General features: G+C 44.7%; 1 protein-coding gene across 2 annotated transcripts in view; it reads right to left on the bottom strand.

Annotated features, from left to right (window-relative positions):
• LOC130367550 (vitelline membrane outer layer protein 1 homolog) overlaps positions 1-25,232 on the bottom strand; it is a 160,087-nt gene that overhangs the window by 42,419 nt on the left and 92,436 nt on the right. The window contains exons 1-2 of one of the 2 annotated variants that reach the window (XM_056570026.1): positions 7,909-8,046; positions 102-231 (exon numbers count right to left, since the gene is read on the bottom strand). The gene's annotated coding sequence lies outside the window, so the exon portion shown is untranslated. Of the gene's footprint in view, positions 1-101; positions 232-7,908; positions 8,047-25,232 lie in introns of those variants that run through there. The other variant, XM_056570025.1, reaches the window with a different exon arrangement.

Genomic DNA, 25,232 nt, shown 5'->3' with positions numbered 1-25,232 from the left:
GACACGATACATGATACCTGTGTGATATCTAACCTAAATTACATGGCTTCAAACTATTTTTTTTTTAAATAATGTATAAAAATAACAGAAAAAACTAAAACCTTCATTAAAATTTCACTTTCAGATTGAAGCCTGCTGCCTTAGACCCATCGGGCACTCTTCAGTTGATCCCCATTCTCCTTTGGAGCCTCCATTGGATACAGAATTGTACATGTCTTCTGCCAGAGACACCTGGATGGAAAGAAAGAGCAGAAGGAGGGTCAGCATCTTGTCTACTCAGTGGTGGATTTGATGTAGTTAGGTCAGTGTAGGCTGAGACCCCCCACATGTAGTTCATGTACGTATATAGTCTATATTATTGACCTTGGTCTTGGCCTTAACTAAGGTGTTTAGCAATGTTTCCTTCCCAATGAAAGAAGATCTGTTGATAAGAGCAAAAACTGTCCTCATACTTCTGACTCGACAACATCATTTCCACATTGGTTTGTGTTATGGAGCTCTCCACAGAGTCTATCTGGCAAAGTTCCTAGTTCAGAGGGATCACCTGGACTAGACTATACAGTGGTCTAGTGCTTGCTGTACATGGACGACATAACCATAATGACATAACCATTCGGTGATGGCCCTTCATTAGACCTGTAAGGAATTCAATTGGGCTTTGACTTAACGGAATGGACTCTTGTACCCAAATGCTTTCCTCTTCAGAGAGTGTGCTCTTCTCCATCCATCTGGACTTTATCAAAAACTTGGGAGTCTAACTTGAGAAAGAGTTCCTGGTAAAAATACTTGGCCAAAGTCAATGAAAAGATTGGACTTTGAAGCCACAGACATCTTACCATCGAGTGAAAGACTCTTGTACTGTGTAATGAGATTCTGTCTGTGTTTTAATACAAGGGCCAAGCTTGGCCTCCATGTTATCCATAGGCCAGGTCACTACCAGGCAGAGGCAGCTCTAGCATTAGGCCACATAGGCCTCCGCCTTAGGCCTCGCGCTGGTGGGGGCCTCGCTCTGGCCCTCACCATCGCAAGTGCATCAGCCCATGGCCGCTTCAAGAAGGCAGCTTAGGCAGCTGTTTTTGCTACAGGGCATTGAAGAAGCCCTGAAGAATTTTGGCCTCACTACATCGGCATCCTCTAGCTGCATGGTTCTGTCTCTTTCCTCTTATCACTGACCATGAGCAGCAGCAGAAGCGAGAAGGAAGAACTGGGGCAGAAGACGGCATCAGTGTAAAGTAAGGCTGCTTTCACACTATATAATTTCACCGTTTTAAAGACCTGTTATAATTTTCCGTTAAGGAAACCCTTAAAACCGTCCGTTAAGCGGCTGTTACAAAATCCCAGTCAAGTCTATGGGATTTAGTGATTAGATGTTTTGACCCACTAATGCCCGTTATGAATAACGGATGTTATTTTATGAAGTGAGAAAAAAACGGCACATGCACTAATTTTCTCCCTGTCACGCCTGTCCCTGGCTATGACGTCACGAGCTCCCGGTGCCGGCTCCAGCGTTCGGAACAGTTAAACTCTATAAACTCTCATTTGTTTATAAACTCTATAAACTCTCCCCCCTATAAACTCTCATTTGTCTCTTAGATTTTGCCTATGAAGAAAGTTCAGTAAAGCTAATGTCTACCTGTATCTGATTCTGTTTTCCTGGTTTTGTGACTTTGGCTCTGTGTTTGGATTACCCTCTGTCCTCTTGGCTTTCTGACCCGGCTCGCTGACAGTCATTTGTTAATTTGTCTCCCTGGTAGTATTGTATTTAGTGTGTGTTTACTTATTGTGTTATGACTGTTTTTCCCTGATCTGACTTTGTTGCTGTAATTTGTTATTTTGACCTGTGATGACCCAGCACTTAGAGTAGGGTTTGTCTTCAAGTTGTGAAGTCACTGTTTAGAGAGGTACAGAAGTTCTGGGTAAAACTAGAGTGCACTGTATCTCTGCCAATATGTGGCAGCTAGTAAGTAGTATATCTTGGGGTAATAGTTTTATTTATTTTATGATTATTTTACAATTTTATGATATTTGCACACCCCTTTAAAGGGCTTAAGGGTCCAAAGGAACAGGAGGCGCAGGTGCATCTTGATGGGGTATTAGCAGCTTGATTTGAAGGTCACAGACATCATCTTTCAGAACGGCATTTTATGGCTTGATCACGTATTGAGTCCTGCACAGACGGCATATAAATTCAGGAGATGGACTGACTACATGCGGCCTATTGAAGTCTCAGGGCCCGTAGGCAACACGTCCGGCTGTACGTTGGCATCACGTAATTACGTGGCAGCTACAGACAGTGGTGCAATAAACTGGTATCAAACGTTTCCTTTGTCTATTATCTACGTGCTTCACTTCCCCTGGGGGCAGAATTAAGATTTTATGTTCTGAAGGTGATGAAGGAAACAATATCTACAACCTAATTAAGAAGTTAATGAGATTTTCCAGGCTACTGCAATAATAACATAAAAACAATAACAACAGATGGTTTCACAAGAGATTATATATGTATAAATATATTCAGCTTGACAAAACTGTATGTTGAGGATTGTGCCCGTGTCCTCCTATGTAAGGGTGGGTTCACACTACGTTTGTAGTGTACGGGTGCTGGATCCGGTTGGGAGGAGCAAAAACCGGCCACTCCCGTATCCCAGCCCCGAACCCCATTCATTTCAATGAGCCGACCGGAGTCAAGCACTGACTCCGGTTCGCTAATTTTTGCCCCGTGTACGGTTTTCTGACCTGACCAAAAACCGTGGTATACAGCGTATCAGCGTTTGACTCCAGTCGGCTCATTGAAATGAATGGGGTTCAGGCTAGATCTGGCTGGGATACGGGAGCGGACGTTTTTTGCTCCTCCCTACCGGATCCAGCACTGTACACTACAAACCCACCCTAACTTATATTAGAAACCCACCCTAACTTATAGCCGACTCCCTGCTGTAATGGCTGGGATCGGAGATAGCTCTGATCGTGACCATTAAAGGGGTACTCTGCCCCCTAGATATCTTATCCCGTATCCAAAGGCTGGGTTCCGGGCGGCAGTGGTCGAGACTTCATGCAATGCCCCCTCCCATAGATATGTATGGAGGGGGCTGAGAGTTTTAGCTTTGCAACAGCTAGAGGCGCTCTGGTTGGGAAAATCTGGTATAGGTTATGGTGCAACATTCTGAGAGTTGGAGGATTTGTTGGATAAATACCGGCCATTGCATTGCAGGTATTTTTAATATAAAAATACTGTCAGGATGGCCAATGGGGGCGGGGTGTGACGTCACAAGGGGACATGTGACCCCTGAAGCCCGCACCCAGCGTTCGGAACTAAATATTCCAAATGCTGGGGCAGTGGAGTACCCCTAATGGGCACTGTCAGATACAAAAACTTTTCATATTTTGTAAAGCATGTCTAACCAATAGGTTTTGCAATCGCTTTCAGTAGAAAATGTTCAGTATTTCATACTGAAAAGGCCAAACAACTGCCCCCCCCCCCCCCCGGCCTGCTTGGACACATACTAGTCCTGCTGTGTCCATGCGTCATCACCTAGATCATGGACACACTTCCTTGATTGACAGCTGTGAGCGCAGGGCTCACAGCTGGAGGAAAAATCCTCCCACTGTCAGCTTGTGTCCCGCTACTGTCAGTGAGGACAAGCTGGGAGTTGTAGTTTTGCTAATGCTAGGGGAGATGTGAGCAGACAGCATACTGAGGGAGGGGGCGGTGACCTGCACAGTGAGGCCACGCCCCCTCCCTTTGAGAGGAATTCAGACTAGTGAGCTAAATTAAAAGTGTAATAAAAAAATAAATTAAGGTGCGAGACACATAAAAATTAGATGTACATGGTCAGGATTAGGTACTGAGTGATATATTTAAAAAAAATGTTTTTTTTTTGGATCTGAAGCCCAACGGCCCTAATGCATTCAAGGGGTATTCCAGGATTTTTTTTAATTTGACTATGCTTCAGGGGCTATAAAGTTGGTGTAGTCCATAATATAGTGTCTGTACCTGTCTCTGATGGTCGGTCTCATATTCTTACGTGATCTTTGCTCTGGATGTTCATTTTTAACAGCTAACGAAATGACTCTTGTCTCAGGTATGCGGCCGAGACATTACATCACTAGTCAGGTGATGACAGGGAGCCTGTTCTGCTTCAATAGGTGGAGCCACCGCAGGGAATTTGCAACAACTGGAGGCATCCTGTTAGAAAGCACTGGTCTTTTGCATTGCATTCATCTAGTTTGTGGTTTAATGGGTGAGGTGGCTGATGTGTGGGAGGGAGGACAGAGGAATTATGGGATTTGTAGTAAAAGAAAAAACTCCCAACAGGAAAAAAAAAAACAGTTCACAAAAAGAAAGCCACAGCTTTATGGTACTCTCACAACATAGCCATTTAACCTAAAGACAAGCGTGGATCCTGCCTAAGCATGTCCATTACTGTCTTTCAGGTAAGTAATAAAATCACGTTATGGTGGATGACCTCTTTAAAAAGGTACTCCGCTGCTGAGCGTTTGGAACAAAATGTTCTGAATGCTTAGAGCCGACATCGGGAGCTTGTGATGTCATAGCCCCACCCCTCATGATGTCATGCCCCGCCCCCTCAATGCAAGTCTATGACTTTGCGCATTCTTTTTCTTGGAATTTCAATCAAACAAGTGAAACTTTATTCATAATGGAGTGAAAATTTTAAAACGTATACGTTTTTTTCTTTAAAAAAGGAAGCAACCGGACATAATTTTTCAAACCGTATACGGGTCAAAATTTGTACACACGTTTTCATACAGTTTAGTCCGGTTTTGTGGAATCCGTTTTTCATCAAAAACCTAATACGGGAACTGTATTGCAAAAATGTGGTGTGAATGCAGCCTAACGCTAATCGTTTTGTCTTCCCCAGGTAATACCTTACACATTAGACAATACACAACGTGTGGACTCTTACATATTATTAGCTGTTGCGTCTTTATTGTGATACCTCCCAATGTGAACTGCGCTTAGGCTAAATTATGGTTGTAAACAGAACAATTCCTGCAGGGATATAGGGGCAGATTCATCAAAACTTGTGCAGAGAAAAAGTAGCAACCAATCAGATCGCTTCTTTCATTTTTAACAAGACCTCTGAAAAATGAAAGAAGCAATGGTTGCTATGGGCAATTGGTCAACTTTTCCAAACCATAGGTCTTGATGAATTTTTCCCCAATATCCTTTTGGGGCGGCATCCTCTAACCAAGTTTTCCTTTTTTGTTCTCTTTTTGGGCTTCCTATTATTAATAAACTCTCCTATAGTTAGGATTATTTTATAATTAAAGAGGAACTCTGGTGGAAAACTTTTTTTTTTTTTTTTTTGATCAACTGGTGCCAGGAAGTTAAACAGATATGTAAATTACTTCAATAAAAAAATATTAATCCTTCCAGTATTTATCTGCTGTATGCTCCACAGGAAGTTCTTTTCTTTTTGAATTTATTTTCTCTCTAACCACAGTGCTCTCTGCTGACACCTCTGTCCATGTCAGGAACTCGCCAGAGCAGAACAAATCCTCATAGCAAACATATCCTGCTCTAATCAGTTCCCGACATTGACTGAGGTGTCAGCAGAGAGCACTGTAGTCAGACAGAAAATAACTACTTAACCTCTTAAGGACCCATGGTGTACCGGTACATCATGAGTCCGCTCCCGTTCTATAACGCGTCATAGCGGGTCGGGCTTGCCTCTAACAACGGCCGGGACCTGTGGCTAATAGCGCGCAGCACTGATTGCGGTGCCGCGCGCTATTAACCCTTTAGACGCGGCGTTCAAAGTTGAACGCTGCGTCTAAAGTGAAAGTAAAACCATGCCGGTTAGCTCATGGGGCTGTTCGGGATCGCTGCGGCGAAATCCAGAACAGCTTACATGACAGCCGGAGGGTCTCCTACCTGCCTCCATGCTGTCCGATCGCCGAATGACTGCTCAGTGCCTGAGATCAGGCATGAGCAGTCAAGCGTCAGAATCATCGATCAGTGGTTTCTTATGAGAAACCACTGATCAATGGAAAAGATCAGTGTGTGCAGTGTTATAGCCCCCTATGGGATAACAATGATCAATGTAAAAGATCAGTGTGTGCAGTGTTATAGTCCCCTATGGGATAACAATGATCAATGGAAAAGATCAGTGTGTGCAGTGTTATAGTTTCCTATGGGATAACAATGATCAGTGTAAGAGATCAGTGCGTGCAGTGGTATAGCCTCCTATGGAATAACAATGATCAGTGTAAGAGATCAGTGTGTGCAGTGTTATAGCCCCTTATGGGATAACAATGGTCAATGTAAGAGATCAGTGTGTGCAGTGGTATAGCCTCCTATGGGATAACAATGATCAGTGTAAAAGATCAGTGTGTGCAGTGGTATAGTCTCCTATGGGATAACAATAATCAGTGTAAGAGATCAGTGTGTGCAGTGGTATAGCCTCCTATGGCATAACAATGATCAGTGTAAGAGATCAGTGTGTGCAGTGTTATAGTCCCCTATGGGAGCTATAACATTGCAAAAAAAAAGTGAAAAAAAGTGAATAAAGGTCATTTAACCCATTCCCTAATAAAAGTTTGAATCAACCCCCTTTTCCAAAAAATAAAATAAAAAAAAACAGTGTTTATAAAAATAAACATATGGGGTATCGCCGCGTGCGGAAATGTCCGAATTATAAAAATATATCATTCATTAAACGCGCAAAAAAATTCCAAAGTCCAAAATAGTGTATTTTTGGTCACTTTTTATATCATGAAAAAATGAATAAAAAGCGATCAAAAAGTCCGATCAGTACAAATCAGTAAAAACTTCAGATAACGTCACAAAAAATGACCCCTCATACCGCCCCATATGCAGAAAAATAAAAAAGTTATAGGGGTCAGAAAATGACAATTTTAAACGTATACATTTTCCTGTATGTAATTATGATTTTTTCCAGAAGTCCGACAAAATCAAACCTATATAAGTAGGGGATCATTTCAATTTGACGTGGACCTACAGAATAATGATAAGGTGTAATTTTTACCAAAAAATGTACTGTGTAGAAACAGAAGCCCCAAAAAGTTACAAAATGGCGTTTTTTTTTCTATTTTGTCTCACAGTTATTTTTTTTTTCTCGTTTCATCGTAGATTTTTGGGTAAAATGACTGATGTCATTACAAAGTTGAATTGGTGGCGCAAAATATAAGCCATCATATGGGTTTTTAGGTGCAAAATTGAAAGAGTTATGATTTTTTAAAGGTAAGGAGGAAAAAACGAAAATGCAAAAACGGAAAAACCCCGGGTCCTTAAAGGGGTACTCCACACCCCACCCCCTCAATGCAAGTCTATGGGAGGGGACGTGACAGCTTTCACGCCCCCTCCTATAGACTTGCATTGAGGGGGCGGGTGTGACGTTACATGATTGCGGAGTCGTGACGTCACGATCTTACGTCCCCGTGGTCGGGATGGTATTAGCCGGAGGGCCTCCAGTGGTTCCGGAAGCCGTTACAGGTGGGTGCCGCATGGTAGAATGCGGGGGTATCCAGCGACGGGACCCCCGCGATCAGACATCTTATCCCCTATCCTTTGGATAAGGGATAAGATGTCTAGGGGAGGAGAACCCCTTTAAGGGGTTAAAGGAAAACTGTCAGATATTTTCTCCCGCACTACTCACAGGTACTGATGAATAGTGCGGGAGATACCGATTAAAACGAGCCCAGCCTTGCCCAGATCCGCCCGGCTGTTTGCCTGCAATTGTAGTTTTATTCTATGTGTATATTTTGCTGTAACTGGCAAAGGCGGGGCTTCTGCAGGTTAACTGGCACTGACATCAGCGCTGCTTATGAATATTCATCCCCCCCTCCCCCCAGTTAGGCGAAGAGAGGGAGAGCTGGAGGGAGGGGGGGGGGGGGGCCGCATGCGAATCCCGGCCCGTCACTCACCTAGTCCTGCTCCTGCAGCTCCAGCGGCACCTTATTCTCCGCTCCCCGATATGGTCCGAGTCATCAGTCACACAGGTAGAGGATCCACATCCAGTTTTGTGACAGCCCCGTATACAGGTGCATGACACATCTCTTGCTCTGGACAGTTCCTGACATGGACAGAAGTGTCAGCAGAGAGCACTGTGGTGAGACAAAGGATATGTAAAAAGAAAAGAACTTCCTGTGGAGCATACAGCCGCTGATTAGTATTGGAAGGATTACGATATTTAAATAGAAGTAATTTACATCTGTTTAATACCTGGTGCCAGTTGATATAAAAAAAATTTTTACACCAGAGTACCCCTTTAATAATAGGTTTTCTAAGGGCCGTCTCACTAATATCTTTGTACAATACTTGAAGAAGATAATGAAATGGAGCAACTCACCGGTTCGTGCAGTAAACTTCAATCTTTATTGCGGTATGAAACTTGCGTGTCGTAGCAGCATGTGTGAGGAGGTTACAGGAGAAAGGGAGGAGCATCTTCTGACCCCTATAAACTATTTTTCTGCGTACGGGGCGGTATGAGGGGTCATTTTTTGCGCCGTGATCTAAAGTTTTTAGCGGTATCATTTATGTATTGATCAGACTTTTTGTTCACTTTTTATTCAGTTTTTTTTATGATATAAAAAGTGACCAAAAATACGCTATTTTGGACTTTGGATTTTTTGGGCATTTACACCATTTACCGTGCGGTTTAATTAACGTATGTTTATTTTTATTTACCCAGTTTTTTGTTTTTTTTTAATTGGGAAAAGGGTGATTCTATCTTTCATTAGGGGAGGGGTTAAATGATCTTTATTCACTTTTATTTTCACTTTTTTTTTGCAGTGTTATAGCTCCCATAGAGGGCTATAACACTGCACACACTGATCTTTTACATTGATCATTGTTATCCCATAGGGACCTATAACACTGCACACACTGATCTTTTACATTATCATTGTTATCCCATAGGGACCTATAAGACTGCACACACTGATCTTTTACATTGATCACTGGTTTCTCATAGGAAACCATTGATCAATGATTCTGCCGCTTGACTGCTCATGTCTGGATCTCAGGCACTGAGCAGTCATTCGGCGATCGGACACCAGGAGGCAAGGTAGGGACCCTCCGGCTGTCCTGCTGTTCGGGATCCCGCAATTTCACCGTGGTGATCCTGAACAGCTCCCTGAGCTATGCAGCACTGCTTTACCTTCACTTTAGACGTGGCGTTCAACTTTGAACGGCGCATCTAAAGGGTTACTAGCGCGCGATCAATGCCGCGTGCTATTAGCCACGGGTCCCAGCCGTTGTTAGAGGCCGGGCACGACCCGCTATGACGTGGGGCCACAGAGTGGCCCCGTGTTATAGGCAGGGAGTGGGCTGAGGGCGTATAGGTACGCCCTCCGTCCCCAAGGAGTTAAAGGGGTACTCCACTGGGAAACCTTTTTTTTAAATTAACTGGTGCCAGAAAGTTAAACAGATTTGTAAATTACTTCTATTTAAATATCTTAACCCTACCAGTATTTATCAGCTGCTGTATGCTCCAGAGGAAGTTGTGTAGTTCTTTCCAGTCTGACCAAAGTGCTCTCTGCTGACACCTCTGTCCATGTCAGGAACTGTCCAGAGCAGAATAGGTTTGCTATGGGGATTTGTTCCTGCTCTGGACAGTTCCTGACATGGAGAGAGGTGTCAGCAGAGAGCACTGTGGTCAGACAGAAAGGAAATTCAAAAAGAAAACCCCTTCCTGTGGATAATACAGCATCTGATAAATACTGAAAGGATTAAGATTTTTAAATAGAAGTAATCAAGTACAAATCTGTTTAACTTTCTAGCACCAGTTGATTTAAAGGGGGTACTCCGGTGGAAGAAAGTTGAACCGATTTGTAAATTACTTCTATTAAAAAATCTTAATCCTTCCAGTACTTATTAGCTGCTGAATACTACAGAGGAAATACTTTTCTTTTTGGAACACAGAGCTCTCTGCTGACATCTCTGTCCATTTTAAGAACTGTCCAGAGTAGGAGAAAATCCCCATGGAAAACATATGCTGCTCTGGACAGTTCCTAAGATGGAGAGATATGTCAGCAGAGAGCACTGTGTTCATGATGTCAGCAGAGAGCTCTGTGTTCCAAAAATAAAATAATTTCCTCTGTAGTATTCAGCAGCTAATACGTACTGGAAGGATTAAGATTTTTTAATAGAAGTAATTTACAAATCTGTTTAACTTTCTGGCACCAGTTGATAAAAAAAAAAAAAAAAAGTTTTACCCCTTTAAAAGACATGTTTTCCAGTGGAGTACTCCTTTAAATAAGGTGTTTGCTTATTCTTCCTTCTCAATGAAAGAAGATCTGTTAAAAGAGGCTCAACCTGTTCTCATACTCCTGAAAAATTCTCCGCTAGAACAACATCATTTCCATAAACGATTTCCTTATAGAGATGGGTGGGAGACAATGGGTATCGGCCAGCTGACAGCTATAGCGCCAAAAACATTCTGGGACTTCTGATCTGTGAGTGCAGTCAACAAAATGTCATAACAAATGGTGACGAGTTATTATTATTACTATAAGTACTTTTATCCAGCGCATATTATGTGATCTAATATCATAGGGGATACCTGATCAATATCATAATTAGAGATGAGCGAATCAAAGTTAACGAACCCGTATTCGTTATGAATTTCATGAAAAATTCGATTCGCAACGAATACGACTATCACCGCGATTCCATCGCGCGAATCACTTCATTAAACTCCATTTTACAGCGTTCCAGGCTATTGGGGACCTAAGATGGCGGATCCACATGTGAGTACATGGGGCAGGGGATTATGGGAGGGCGGGAATGAAGGTAGGCGGGCTGACGCAGAACCCCATGTGAGATGCAGCCTATCAGTGATCACTGACCCCTGTGATGTCACAGCCCCTATATAATCGGCGGCCATCTTGCCTCTCTTCATTTCATCTATGCACTCAGATGGAGAGGACGGGACTGTGTGTGTGAATAGCTCATACCACAGCGTTACACTGCAACTGCTAGTCACATCAGCATTAGGCTGGGTTCACACTACGTTTTCCCCCATACGGGAGCGCATACGGCAGGGGGGAGCTAAAAGCTCGCGCTCCTGTATGTCACCGTATGCGCTCCCGTATGTAATTCATTTCAATGAGCCGACCGGAGTGAAACGTTCGGTCCGGTCGGCTCATTTTTGCGCCGTATGCGCTTTTACAACCGGACCTAAAACCGTGGTTGACCACAGTTTTAGGTCCGGTTGTAAAAGCGCATACGGCGCAAAAATTAGCCGACCGGACCGAACGTTTCACTCCGGTCGGCTCATTGAAATGAATGACATACGGGAGCGCATACGGTGACATACGGGAGCGCGAGCTTTTAGCTCCCCCCTGCCGTATGCGCTCCCGTATGGGGGAAAACGTAGTGTGAACCCAGCCTTAGGGAAAGGCAGGAGTGCAGAGTGCTGTGCTGTTACTCTGAGAAGGATCATTGATTGCTAAACCTCCTATTCACGTTATTGAGCATTGCAGCAGAGAGGGGCAGATAGCTGTCAGCTGCCTCATACAGATCTCCAAGCTGCCTGAACTTTATCAACCATCTTATCTCCTCATTTTTCAGCCCAATTGAGTTTATTTTTGTTTGCTCCACAAAACTTCTGCTGCTTAGAATTGTGTGACAGAGTGCAATTTAGGGTTTAATCCCTGGATTTTTTTTTTGTGGTGCTGCACTGTTGGGTCCTGCTGCTGTTCAGAAATACGTGATTGTTCAGTGGACTGTAGTGCATTTGCACCATTTTGTACCTGTCAATCTGTCAAGGAGCTACATACTGTGCAAGTCCAAACAATACTATTCACCGGCTGTTTTTTTTTGTAAATAGTTTTTTCTGCGTATAGTTAGGCATATATAACTGCCCTCATCAGTGCATACCGCATAGGTACATGCAAGTATTGTATCATTTAGTACCTGTTAAGCTGTCAAGGTGCTCCATACCGTCAAAGTCCAAACAATAATATAAACCGGCTGGTGTTTTACAAAAATACAGAGTTTTTTCTGCTAATAGGCATATTACTGCCCTCATCAGTGCATACCGCATAGGTACATCCAAGTATTGTACCATTTAGTAGCTGTCAAGGTGCTCCATACCGTCAAAGTCCAAACAATAGTATCCACGGGCTGGTGTATTACAAAAATACAGAGTTTTTTCTGCTAATAGTTAGGCATATTACTGCCCTCATCAGTGCATATCGCATAGGTACATCCAAGTATTGTACCATCTAGTACCTGTTAATCTGTCAAGGGCCTACATACTGTTCAAGGACAGCCGTAAGTAATCACCTGCTACTGTTCTAGACAAATACTGTTTAAAGAGTAGTGTAGCGTATTGTAATACCATCATAAACGCACTAAGTATGTCACGCAGAGAAGTGCCAGGACGTGCACAGAGGAGTGGCAGAGGCCTAAATACTTCAGGCAGAGTTGGCAGCAGACTTGGGGCGAGTGGCAGCAGGAGTCGCAGCGAGAGGCCTTAGCTCCCGTTATCAGCCAGCGGTCGTGTCTCCACCAGCAACCCATCTGCCGTCGTCGATTGGTTAACACGCTCATCCACATCATCACAAGTGACATCTGAAACCCCCAGTCAACAGTCAGTGGTTTCCTTAGACACAACCCTCAGTTGGCCCGGGAGCAGTCCGTGTCCTCCGATTGCCTTTGTCTTATGCTGTTCCCTCTCCAAAAGAAGTATCTTATACTGGGGGTTCAGCTCCACTATTTACTGAGGACGATCTAATAGAGGACAGTCAGCAGCTACTGGACAGCCAAGAAAGGGAGGAGGCATGCGCCGCTTGCTCCGCTAGGCGGCCAAGTTGTGATGCGTAGAGTGACGTGGGAGGCGGTGTTGCAAGGGTTCAGAGTCCTGAAGCAGACACTGTTGGGGAACCTGAGGATGACATCAGTGACGTGCACACAACTGTTGATGATGAAGAAGCCGAATGCAATTGGGAGCCGGGTGCAGAAGGGGCTTTATCATCATCAGGAGAAGAGAGTTGCAGGTTGCCCTTGAGGCAGCAAGGCAGTAGCACGGTTGGCAGTCAGCGTGGTGGCAGTAGTGGATATTCAGGAGCCAAACGTGCCCGGGGGAGACCACCTGCTTCGCAGCAGCCTACCTTTCCGCGATGTAGTGTAACAGGGGTTCCTGGAGACGGCGCCAGTAGCAGTCAATTAGTGGGGACTGTGGGTGGGAAAATCAGCTACTCGGCGGTGTGGAAGTTTTTCATAAGGCATCCGGAGGAGGTTCACGTAGCCACATGCAAGATCTGTCGGCAGAAGGTGAAGCGTGGCCAGTGTCCCAATGTCAGCACCACGGCCCTGCGTCAACACATGCTTCGCCACCATAAAGCAGCCTGGGAGAACCGTGGCTCCTATGTAGTGGTCCAGCCTGCTGCATCACCCAGTGGCCATCCTCTCCCTACCTCATCCAGCCAAGGCTCCACCACCTCAGCCGAACGGAGCTGTGTGTCAAACCCTCCTTCTGTCGCTCCTGTCGCTCCATCGGCGAAGCCATGTCCAAGAGACAACAGTATGCGCCCACTCATCCAACGGCCCAGAGGTTAAATGTGCTCCTTTCCAAGTTGCTGGTGTTGCAGTCCCTCCATTTTCAAGTGGTGGACTCTGCACCTTTCAAAGAATTGATGGCTTGTGCCGAGCCGAGGTAGAGAGTCCCAAGCCGTCATTTCTTTGCGAAGAAGGCAGTACCAGCCCTGCATAAGTTTGTACAAGAGAAGGTGGGCCAGTCCTTGAGCCTGTCGGTGTGTTCAAAAGTGCACGGCAGCGCCGACCTGTGGAGCTGTAACTATGGGCAGGGACAATACTTGTCTTTTACGGCCCACTGGGTAAATGTGGTTCCTGCACAGCCACAACAGCAACTTGAACAGGTCACACCGCTTCCTCCTCCACGCTCTCGCTCCCAGGCAGTTGGTCCTGTAACAGTGTGCGACGCCACCTTCTCATGCTCCACCGTGTCCTCGGCCTCCACTGCACGTCTAAATCTCGGTGGCCATTTATCGTACCATGTATGTAGGGCACGGCGGTGTCAAGCTGTTCTTCAAATGGTTTGCCTTGGCGAACGGAGTCACACAGGGGAGGAACTGCTAAAGTTCATTCGTAAAGAAATCTGAGTATGGCTTACTCCACGGAATCTGGAAATGGGAACCATGGTGACAGACAACGGGAAGAACATCGTGTCCGCGCTGCGACAAGGAAGTGTGAAACATGCGCCCTGCATGGCACACGTGTTGAATCTAGTTGTCAAGCACTTCCTCAAGTCTTTACCACATTTGCAAAACATCCTGAAAATGGCAAGGAAACTGTGCATGCACTTCAGCCACTCGTACACAGCCAAGCACACCTTCCTTGAGCTGCAGCGTGAGAACGGTATCCCACAACATAGTCTTATTTGTGATGTTGCCACACGTTGGAATTCCACCCTCCATATGTTGTACAGACTATACAAACAAAGAAAAGCCATCACCGATTTCTTGGTGATCCAAGCAGATAGGAGTACTCCCCTGTGTAACTTCAATGTGAACCAGTGGCAGCTCATACATGACGCCTGCCGTTTGCTGAGGTGCTTTGAGGAAGCCACAATATTTGTGTATTGCCTGGATTACGCCATGAACGACGTCATTTCACTCCTACATTTCCTGTAGGAGTGGGGGCTGAACTCGAGAAGGAGAGCTGAACTGGAGGAGGAGGATGATGAGGGGCAGAGCGGAGCACAGTTTAGGTTGGATGAGATGGCCGGTGTTTCTAGTCTTCGGACAGGAGAGGAGGAGCTGGAGCAGCCAGAGGAGCTGGGGGGTTATGAGGAAGTTGAGACAGAGGACCCAGACACACAGTGGCAGTATGCAGTGGAGATTGAGGCAGGTAGTCCCTCCGAGTCACTGGCGCAAATGGCACCATGCATGCCCAGTTGCTTGCGTAGTGACTTGTCAATTGTGAATTGTCAAAATTCGTCAGCGGGATGACTTCTGGATCTCCACCTTATTAGACCCTCGCTACTGTCCCAAAATGGGGGCCTTTTTTACACCCACTGAGAGGGAGGACAAACTGACCTACTACAGAGACATTCTACGTAGTCTGTTGGCTGATGCCTATCGGTCACATGGTCCATCCACTCGCAGGTCTGACTTAGGAGGCCTCTGCGCTCACCTTCCACTGCCATGGCTGCTGGGGAGGGGAGGGGTGAGAGGAGCAGTACCAGCTCCATCAGCAGCAGCCTGAGTCTACAGTCACTGATGAGTAGCTTTCTTCACCCGCATAGTGAAGCAACTCATCAGCAGCAGGTAGACATGGAGCAGGACCTTGACAGGACCTTGACATACCTTGACATGGCCATGCCAACAACCATTGAAATCCGCTGGACTTCTGGGCAGCCAAACTTGATTTATGGCCACAACTAGCAGAGTTTGCCCTGGAAAAGCTGTCCTGCCCAGCCAGTAGTGTGCCATCAGAGCGGCTATTTAGTGTGGCCGGCGCCATAGTCACCCCAAGGCGAACTCGTCTGTCCACCAAAAATGCGGAGAGACTGACGTTTGTCAAGATGAATCAGGGATGGATCAGCCAGGATTTCCAGCCACCAATGCCAGATGCCTCAGAGTAGATTGACCAAGCTGCTACACCAACATTTCCCAATTATGGTTGGTTATGAAACCCTCTTGGGTTATCAATTAGGGTTATGGAACCCCCTTTGGTACTGCGATTGCCTGCTCCTGGCTCATCCTGTGTCTTTCAGGAACTACTTGCTTCACTGATGCTTCTGGCCTTGGGCCTTTAATTTTTGGATGTTCAGCATTAGCTAAATACATGCTTAAAGGGGTATTCCGCCTCTGGCATCTTATCCAAGGGATAGGGGATAACATGTTAGATCGCCGCGGTCCCGCTCCCATAAACTTGTATTGACGGGGCGGGCCGTGACGTCACGAGGGGCGGAGCGTGACGTAACGATGCTCCGGCCCCTGTATTGCCCGTCATTACGTGCAGAGCGATCTCGCTCTGCGCAGTAATGATAGCGGGGTGCTGCAGCAGCGATCCCCTGGGTCCCCAGCAGCGGCACCCCGGCGATCTGACATCTTATTCCCTATCCTTTGGATAGGGGATAAGATGTCTAGGGGCAGAATACCCCTTTAATGCAAATTTCAACATTCATCTTTAAATGTAAGGGGTTGGTTAGGAAACCCTCTTGGGTACTGCAATTGCCTGCTCCTGGCTTATCCTGTGTCTTTCAGGAACTACTTGCCTCACTGATGCTTCTGGCCTTGGGCCTTTAATTTTTGGATGTTTAGCAGTAGCTAAATATATGCTTAATGCAAATGTCAACATTGATCTTTAAATGTAAGGGGTTATGAAACCCTCTTGGGTACTGCGAATGCCTGCTCCATACTCATTCTGTGTCTTTCACAAACTACTTGCCTCCCTGCCCTCAGGCCTTGGGCCTTCAATTTTTGGATGTTTAGCAGTACCTAAATACATGCTTAATGCAAATTTCAACATTGACTTTTAAATGTAAGGGGTTGGTTATGAAACCCTCTTGGGTACTGCTCCTGACTGCTTCTGACTCATTCTGTGTCTTTCAGGAAATAATTGCCTCCCTGCTGCCTCAGGCCTTGGGAAGTTTAGCAGTAGCTAATACATGCTTAATGCTAATTTCAACAATGATCTTTAAATTCTCGGCGCTCTGCTAGGGCCTTCTCCTACCCCGCCGGGGCCGATCCGAGGACCTCACTAAACCATCCAACTGGTAGGAGAAACATGCGGTGTGTACAAAGGGTAGGGACTTAATGAACCCGAGCTTATGACCAGCGTTTAGTTGTGATTCTTCTTTCCTGGCAAATAATTGCAATCCCTGATTCCTATCGCGAAGGGGGTTCAGCGGGTTACCCGCACCTGTCGGGGAAAGATAGACACACACTGGTCCGTTCAGTGTAGTGCGCGTGCAGCCCCGGACATCTGAGGGCATAACACACCTGTTATTGCTCGATCTCGCGAGTGATCGTGCAATGTAAGGGGTTATTAAAGCCTCTTGGGTACTGCTGATGCCTACTCCTGACTGCTCCTGTGTCTTTCAGGAAGTACTTGACTTCCTGATGCTTCTGGGCTTGGGCCTTTAATTTTAGGATTTTTGAAATACATACATACATGCTTAATTAAAATTTCAACATTTATTGTGTAATGTATGGGGTTATTAAACACTCTTGGGTAGTGTATTTTTCAAATTTTCTGATAATTATCACAGTAATAAACTTGAATTTTCCACAATAATAACCATTACACCATTGAACGATTGTTGCGTGTGATTTTTTAAGTAAAATTTTCAAAAATAATACGCAGAGGGATGAACTCGGCTTCTTTATTTCATAAAAAATTATTTGATAGAAGAATGTATTTTGGTGGTCCACCGTCCTGCATTATAGAGTCTTCTGGACTTTTGGATATGCGCTTGTTCTTAAACAAAGGTACAAAAACCAACAATGGTCGGTTAGGGCTATGGAGACGTTGTGCCTACATCTTACGGCCACATGAGCCCTGTGGGTGCTTGTGAGGTTAGGTCCTTTGTACCCACACGGCCGGGTTCAGGACACAAAATTTGAATTAAAATTCTAATAAAAAAATCACACATTTCAATGGTCTCCTCATGCTGCAGCCAACTCCAGGCTGCGTCATTCTGGCAATATATAGAGAGCACTCGCTGTCCGAAATTTTCGGAAAAAAATTTCGTCAAAAATGTTTGTCTTTTTTATTAGGGATTGTGAAGCTTTGGTGCATACTCATGCATCAGCCAACTCCAGGCTGTGTCATTGAGGCAATATATGGTTTACTGATGGCGCTGCCGGGCCTGGGTCTGGGAATTTCATATTTTCTCATAGGTAGCACCCGCTATCCATAAGTCTTCTTCATAAATTTCTACAAATGTTGTGTTTTTTTTTGAGGGATTGTGAAACCCTAGTGTGTACTCATGCATCAGCCAACTTAAGGGTGTGTCATTCATGCAATATATAGGTAGCACCCGCTGTCCTAAATATTCTTAAAATTATTTTAAAAATGGTTGTTTTTTCTTTGGGATTCTGAAGCCCTGGTGTGTACTCAATGCTGCTTCCTGCTACACTCTGTCAGCCCGTTGGTCCTGTGACAGTGTGCTACTCCGCCTCCACATCCTCCTCTGTGTCTTAAGCCTCCACTGACAAGTCTCAGTGGCCCTTCCATGTGTGCAGGGCACGGCGGTGTCACGCTGTTCTTCCCATGGTTTGCCTTGGCGAGAAGTCTTGGAAACAATGGCAGGTCAGGGCAATGGAGACGTTTCGCCTAAATCTCATGGCCACATGAGCCCTGTGGGGGCTTGTTGGATTTGGCCCTTCGTACCCACACGCTGGGGTCCGGGACACGCAAAGGTTGTTTTAAATTTCAAATAAATAAATGATGGCGCTGCTGGGCCTGGGTCTGTTAATTTCAAATTTTCTCATGGGTAGCACCCGCTATCCAAAATCTTTTTCAAAAATTTCTAAAATTGTGGTGTTTTTTGGGGGGGATTATGAAGCCCTGGTGTGAACTTGTGCATCAGCCAACTCCAGGCTGTGTCATTCAGGCAATATATGGGTTACTGATGCCGCTGTGGGGCCTGGGTCTGTTAATTTCAAATTTTCTCATAGCTAGCACCTGCTATCCAAAATCTTCTCAAAAATTTCTAAAATTGTGGTGTTTTTTTGGAGGGATTGTGAATCCCTGGTGTGTACTCGTGCTTCAGCCAACTCCAGACTGTGTCATTCAGGCAATATTTGGGTTACTGATGCTGCTGTGGGGCCTGGGTCTGGTAATTTAAAATTTTCTCATGGGTAGCACCCGCTATCCAAAATCTTCGGTTTAAATTTCTTAATTCATCTTTTAATCTTATGGATTGTGAAGGCCTAGTGCCTACTCATGCTGCTGGCAACTCCGGGCTGTGCCATTCATCCACTATATGGTCTCCTCATGCTGCCAACACCTCCACGCTGTGCCATTCAGCCACTATATGGTCTCCTCATGCTTCAGCCTCATCTAAGCTGTGTCATTCAGCCACTATATGGTCTCCTCATGCTGCCAACACCTCCATGCTGTGTCATTCAGCCACTATATGGTGTCCTCATGCTTCAGCCTCATCCAAGCTGTGTCATTCAGCCTCTATATGGTGTCCTCATGCTGCCAACATGTCCATGCTGTGTCATTAAGCCACTATATGGTCTCCTCATGCTGATAACACCTCCATGCTGTGTCATTCAGCCACTATATGGTGTCCTCATGCTTCAGCTTCATCCAAGCTGTGTCATTCAGCCACTATATGGTGTCCTCATGCTGCCAACACCTCCACGCTGTGCCATTCAGCCACTATATGGTCTCCTCATGCTGCCAACACCTCCACGCTGTGCCATTCAGCCCCTATATGGTGTCCTCATGCTTCAGCCTCATCCAAGCTGTGTCATTCAGCCTCTATATGGTGTCCTCATGCTGCCAACATGTCCATGCTGTGTCATTCAGCCACTATATGGTTTCCTCATGCTTCAGCTTCATCCAAGCTGTGTCATTCAGCCACTATATGGTTTCCTCATGCTTCAGCTTCATCCAAGCTGTGTCATTCAGCCACTATATGGTGTCCTCATGCTGCCAACACCTCCACGCTGTGTCATTCAGCCACTAAATGGTCTCCTCATGCTGCCAACACCTCCATGCTGTGTCATTCAGCCACTAAATGGTCTCCTCATGCTGCCAACACCTCCATGCTGTGTCATTCAGCCACTAAATGGTCTCCTCATGCTGCCAACACTTCCACGCTGTCATTCAGTCACTATATGGTCTCCTGACACTGATGCCACCACCAGGCTCTGTCATTGTGCTGCTGTGCGGCAGTGATACTAAGAGCGATGCCGGTAATCTGCATGTTATTCTGAATAACAGTATTATTTCACTACCCCAGCACACTCCATATGCGTTTTAGAACACATCAAAGTGTTCTATACCCCTATAGAGGCTGTCTGTACACTAGAAATAGCCTTTTTTAATATAGATTCGCCGCGAAAAAATTCGTATCGAAACAAACTTTTCCGGAAAATTCGGCGAATCAGCCGAATCAAATTTTTTGAAAAGTTCGCTCATCTCTAATCATAATACTAAACTTGTTAGGTGATATTAAGTGGCACTTTAGTACAATGTTTATAATTGTTTATATAATCTTCGGTTTAAATTTCTTAATTCATCTTTTAATCTTAGGGATTGTGAAGGCCTAGTGCCTACTCATGCTGCTGGCAACTCCGGGCTGTGTCATTCATCCACTATATGGTCTCCTCATGCTGCCAACACCTCCACACTGTGTCATTCAGCCACTATATGATCTCCTCATGCTGCCAACACCTCCACGCTGTGTCATTCAGCCACTATATGGTCTCCTCATGCTGCCAACACCTCCATGCTGTGTCATTCAGCCACTATATGGTGTCCTCATGCTTCAGCCTCATCCAAGATGTGTCATTCAGCCTCTATATGGTGTCCTCATGCTGCCAACATGTGCATGCTGTGTCATTAAGCCACTATATGGTCTCCTCATGCTGACAACACCTCCATGCTGTGTCATTCAGCCACTATATGGTGTCCTCATGCTTCAGCTTCATCCAAGCTGTGTCATTCAGCCACTATATGGTGTCCTCATGCTGCCAACACCTCCACGCTGTGCCATTCAGCCACTATATGGTCTCCTCATGCTGCCAACACCTCCATGCTGTGTCATTCAGCCACTATATGGTGTCCTCATGCTTCAGCCTCATCCAAGCAGTGTCATTCAGCCTCTATATGGTGTCCTCATGCTGCCAACATGTCCATGCTGTGTCATTAAGCCACTATATGGTCTCCTCATGCTGATAACACCTCCATGCTGTGTCATTCAGCCACTATATGGTGTCCTCATGCTTCAGCTTCATCCAAGCTGTGTCATTCAGCCACTATATGGTCTCCTCATGCTGCCAACACCTCCACGCTGTGCCATTCAGCCACTATATGGTCTCCTCATGCTGCCAACACCTCCATGCTGTGTCATTCAGCCACTATATGGTGTCCTCATGCTTCAGCCTCATCCAAGCAGTGTCATTCAGCCTCTATATGGTGTCCTCATGCTGCCAACATGTCCATGTTGTGTCATTAAGCCACTATATGGTCTCCTCATGCTGATAACACCTCCATGCTGTGTCATTCAGCCACTATATGGTGTCCTCATGCTTCAGCTTCATCCAAGCTGTGTCATTCAGCCACTATATGGTCTCCTCATGCTGCCAACACCTCCACGCTGTGTCATTCAGCCACTATATGGTCTCCTCTTGCTGCCAACACTTCCACGCTGTCATTCAGTCACTATATGGTCTCCTGACACTGATGCCACCACCAGGCTCTGTCATTGTGCTGCTGTGCGGCAGTGATTCTAAGAGCGATGCCGGTAATCTGCATGTTATTCTGAATAACAGTATTATTTCACTACCTCAGCACACTCCATATGCGTTTTAGAACACATCAAAGTGTTCTATACCCCTATAGATGCTGTCTGTACGCTAGAAATAGCCTTTTTTAGTATAGATTCGCCGCCAAAAAAATTTGTATCGAAACAAACTTTTCCGGAAAATTCGGCAAATCAGCCGAATCGAATTTTTTGAAAAGTTCGCTCATCTCTAATCATAATACTAAACTTGTTAGGTGATATTAAGTGGCACTTTAATTGTTTTGTACCTTTATGAATACACTTACGTAAGATATATATGTGTGTATAATATATATATATATATATATATATATATATATATATATATATATATATATATATATATATAATTCTCGAATATAAGCCGAGTCTTTCAGCACGATTTTTCGTGCTGAAAACGCCCCCCTTGGCTTATACTTGATTGAACTCTCCGCCTATCAATCCCTTCTCAGTAGTCTTCAAGCTTCGGACCTCTAGATGTTGAAAAACTACAACTCCCAGCATGCCCGGACAGCCATCGCCTGTCCGGGCATGCTGGGAGTTGTAGTTTTGAAACCTCTGGAGGTCCGCAGGTTGAAGACCACTGCGGCCTTAGTCACTGCAGCTGCAGCCTCCCTGCGCATGAACGTCCCTGTGCGTCATCGTCAAGGCAACGTCACTATTCCGGGGCTGGGCCCGGAGTGTGGAGAAGAGGGCCCCCCGCTGAAAATGGACACATCGGAACGACTAACCCTCCCCACCAGAAGGTCCCTGCAGCATAGATGGCCCAGACCAGCTCACCCATTCTTCCCACCGAGGGAAGGTGAGTAGAAAACTAAAGGTGGGGGGGGGGGGTCTGGATGATGACGAAGGCTGCAGTGGTCTTTCACCTGCGGACCTCCAGAGGTTTCAAAACTACAACTCCCAGCATGCCCGGACAGCCGATGGCTGAAGGGATTGACAGGCGGTGATGATGAAGGGGGGGGGGGATGATGACGGGGGTCTGGATGATTACATGGGGTGGATGATGTATTTCCCACCCTAGGCTTATAGTCGAGTCAATAACTCTTCCTGGGTTTTTGGGGTGAAATTAGGGGCCTCGGTTTATATTCGGGTCGGCTTATACTCGAGTATATATGGTATGTATACATTATATATATATTTTTTTATTATCTTTATGTAATTGCACTGCATTCAATGCAAGGGCCTGCTAGGATATTAGTTGGTCTATTATATGAACACATGATATGAAATAAACATTTTTATATGAAATTTAAAAAAAATTTAATATGTACAACCAGCCATATGACTATTTTATTTATTCCTCCATACAATTACAATATGTATACCTAGTACGTCTGTTTTTGTCTGTTTACTATTAATTCTACTATTTGGCACTTGGCAGGGTATCGTGTATCACAGTCACCTCAGTATAAATTCTAATTATAGTGTGAGCCACCCAAAAGTTTTACAGAATTTGATTTGATTTATATATCCAATTCAGGGCAATGGACCACTGCCCCGAGTTGGTGCCCTCGCAGAACCTACAAAAAACTGACACTATGCTAAAAGTACAAATCCGAATGTCTTTATTAAAGGGGTACTCCAATGGAAAACATTTTTTTTTAAATCAACTTGTTCCAGAAAGTTAAACTGATTTGTAAATTACTTCTATTTAAAAATCTTAATCCTTCCAGTACTTATCAGCTGATGTATGTTCCACAGGAAGTACTTTTCTCTCTGCTAAAACCTCTGCTGAGGCCCTCCTACTCCTACAGCTGAGGCCCTCCTACTCCTACAGTTGAGGCCCCTAGCAACGGACTACAAGGGCAGGATCTGCTCCCCCAGTATAAATGCACAACTGCCTTTGGGGTTGAGCACCTCCAGCCATTTGAGACCACGTTTTTTGTTGTTGTTTAACCCCTTAAGGACCAGGCCATTTTACACCTTAAGGACCAGAGCGTTTTTTACAATTCTGACCACTGTCACTTTAAACATTAATAACTCTGGAATGCTTTTAGTTATCATTCTGATTCCGAGATTGTTTTTTCGTGACATATTCTACTTTAACTTAGTGGTAAAATTTTGTGGTAACTTGCATCCTTTCTTGGTGAAAAATCCCAAAATTTGATGAAAAAAATGAAAATTTTACATTTTTCTAACTTTGAAGCTCTCTGCTTGTAAGGAAAATGGATATTCAAAATATATTTTTTTTGGGTTCACATATACAATATGTCTACTTTATATTTGCATCATAAAATTTATGAGTTTTTACTTTTGGAAGACACCAGAGGGCTTCAAAGTTCAGCAGCAATTTTCCGATTTTTCACAAAATTTTCAAACTCGCTATTTTTCAGGGACCAGTTCAGGTTTGAAGTGGATTTGAAGGGTCTTCATATTAGAAATACCCCTTAAAAGACCCCATTATAAAAACTGCACCCCCCAAAGTATTTAAAATGACATTCAGTAAGTGTTTTAACCCTTTAGGTGTTTCACAGGAATAGCAGCAAAGTGAAGGAGAAAATTCAAAATCTTCATTTTTTACACTTGCATGTTCTTGTAGACCCAATTTTTTAATTTTTGAAAGGGGTAAAAAGGAGAAAATTTTTACTTGTATTTGAAACCCAATTTCTCTCGAGTAAGGACATACCTCATATGTCTATGTTAATTGTTCGGCGGGCGCAGTAGAGGGCTCAAAAGGGAAGGAGTGTCAAATGGTTTTTGGGGGGCATGCCGCATTTAGGAAGCCCCTATGGTGCCAGGACAGCAAAAAAAAAACACATGGCATACCATTTTGGAAACTAGACCCCTCAGGGAACGTAACAAGGGGTAAAGTGAACCTTAATACCCTACAGGTGATTCACGACTTTTGCATATGTAAAAAAAAATATATATATTTTTTACCTAAAATGCTTGGTTTCCCAAAAATTTTACATTTTTAAAAAGGGTAATAGCAGAAAATACCCCCCAAAATTTGAAGCCCAATTTCTCCCGATACAGAAAACACCTCGCATGGGGGGTGAAAAGTGCTCTGCTGGCGCACTACAGGTCTCAGAAGAGAAGGAGTCACATTTGGCTTTTTTGAAGGAAATTTTGCTCTGGGGGCATGCCGCATTTAGGAAGCCCCTATGGTGCCAGAACAGCAAAAAAAAAAAACACATAGCATACCATTTTGGAAACTAGACCCCTCGGGGAACGTAACAAGGGGTAATGTGAACCTTAATGCCCTACAGGTGTTTCACGACTTTTGCATATGTAAAAAAATATATATTTTTTTTACCTAAAATGCTTGTTTTCCCAAAAATATGACATTTTTAAAAAGGGTAATAGCAGAAAATACCCCCCAAAATTTGTTAGGCAATTTCTCCCGAGTACGGCGATACCCCATATGTGACCCTAAACTGTTGCCTTGAAATACGACAGGGCTCCAAAGTGAGAGCGCCATGCGCATTTGAGGCCTAAATTAGGGACTTGCATAGGGGTGGACATAGGGGTATTCTACGCCAGTGATTCCCAAACAGGGTGCCTCCAGCTGTTGTAAAACTCCCAGCATGCCTAGATAGTCAACGGCTATCTGGCAATACTGGGAGTAGTTGTTTTGCAACAGCTGGAGGCTCCGTTTTGGAAACAGTGGCGTACCAGACGTTTTTCATTTTTATTGGGGAGGGGGGCTGTGTAGGGGTATGTGTATATGTAGTGTTTTTTACTTTTTATTGTGTGTTAGTGTAGTGTTTTTAGGGTACAGTCGCACGGGCGGGGGTTCACAGTAGT

This window comes from Hyla sarda, chromosome 4 (genome assembly GCF_029499605.1).
Source record: "Hyla sarda isolate aHylSar1 chromosome 4, aHylSar1.hap1, whole genome shotgun sequence".
Lineage (NCBI taxonomy): Eukaryota > Metazoa > Chordata > Amphibia > Anura > Hylidae > Hyla > Hyla sarda.
The sequence above is the reverse complement of the archived record's forward strand: the minus strand, read 5'-3'. Positions and strand labels throughout refer to the sequence as shown.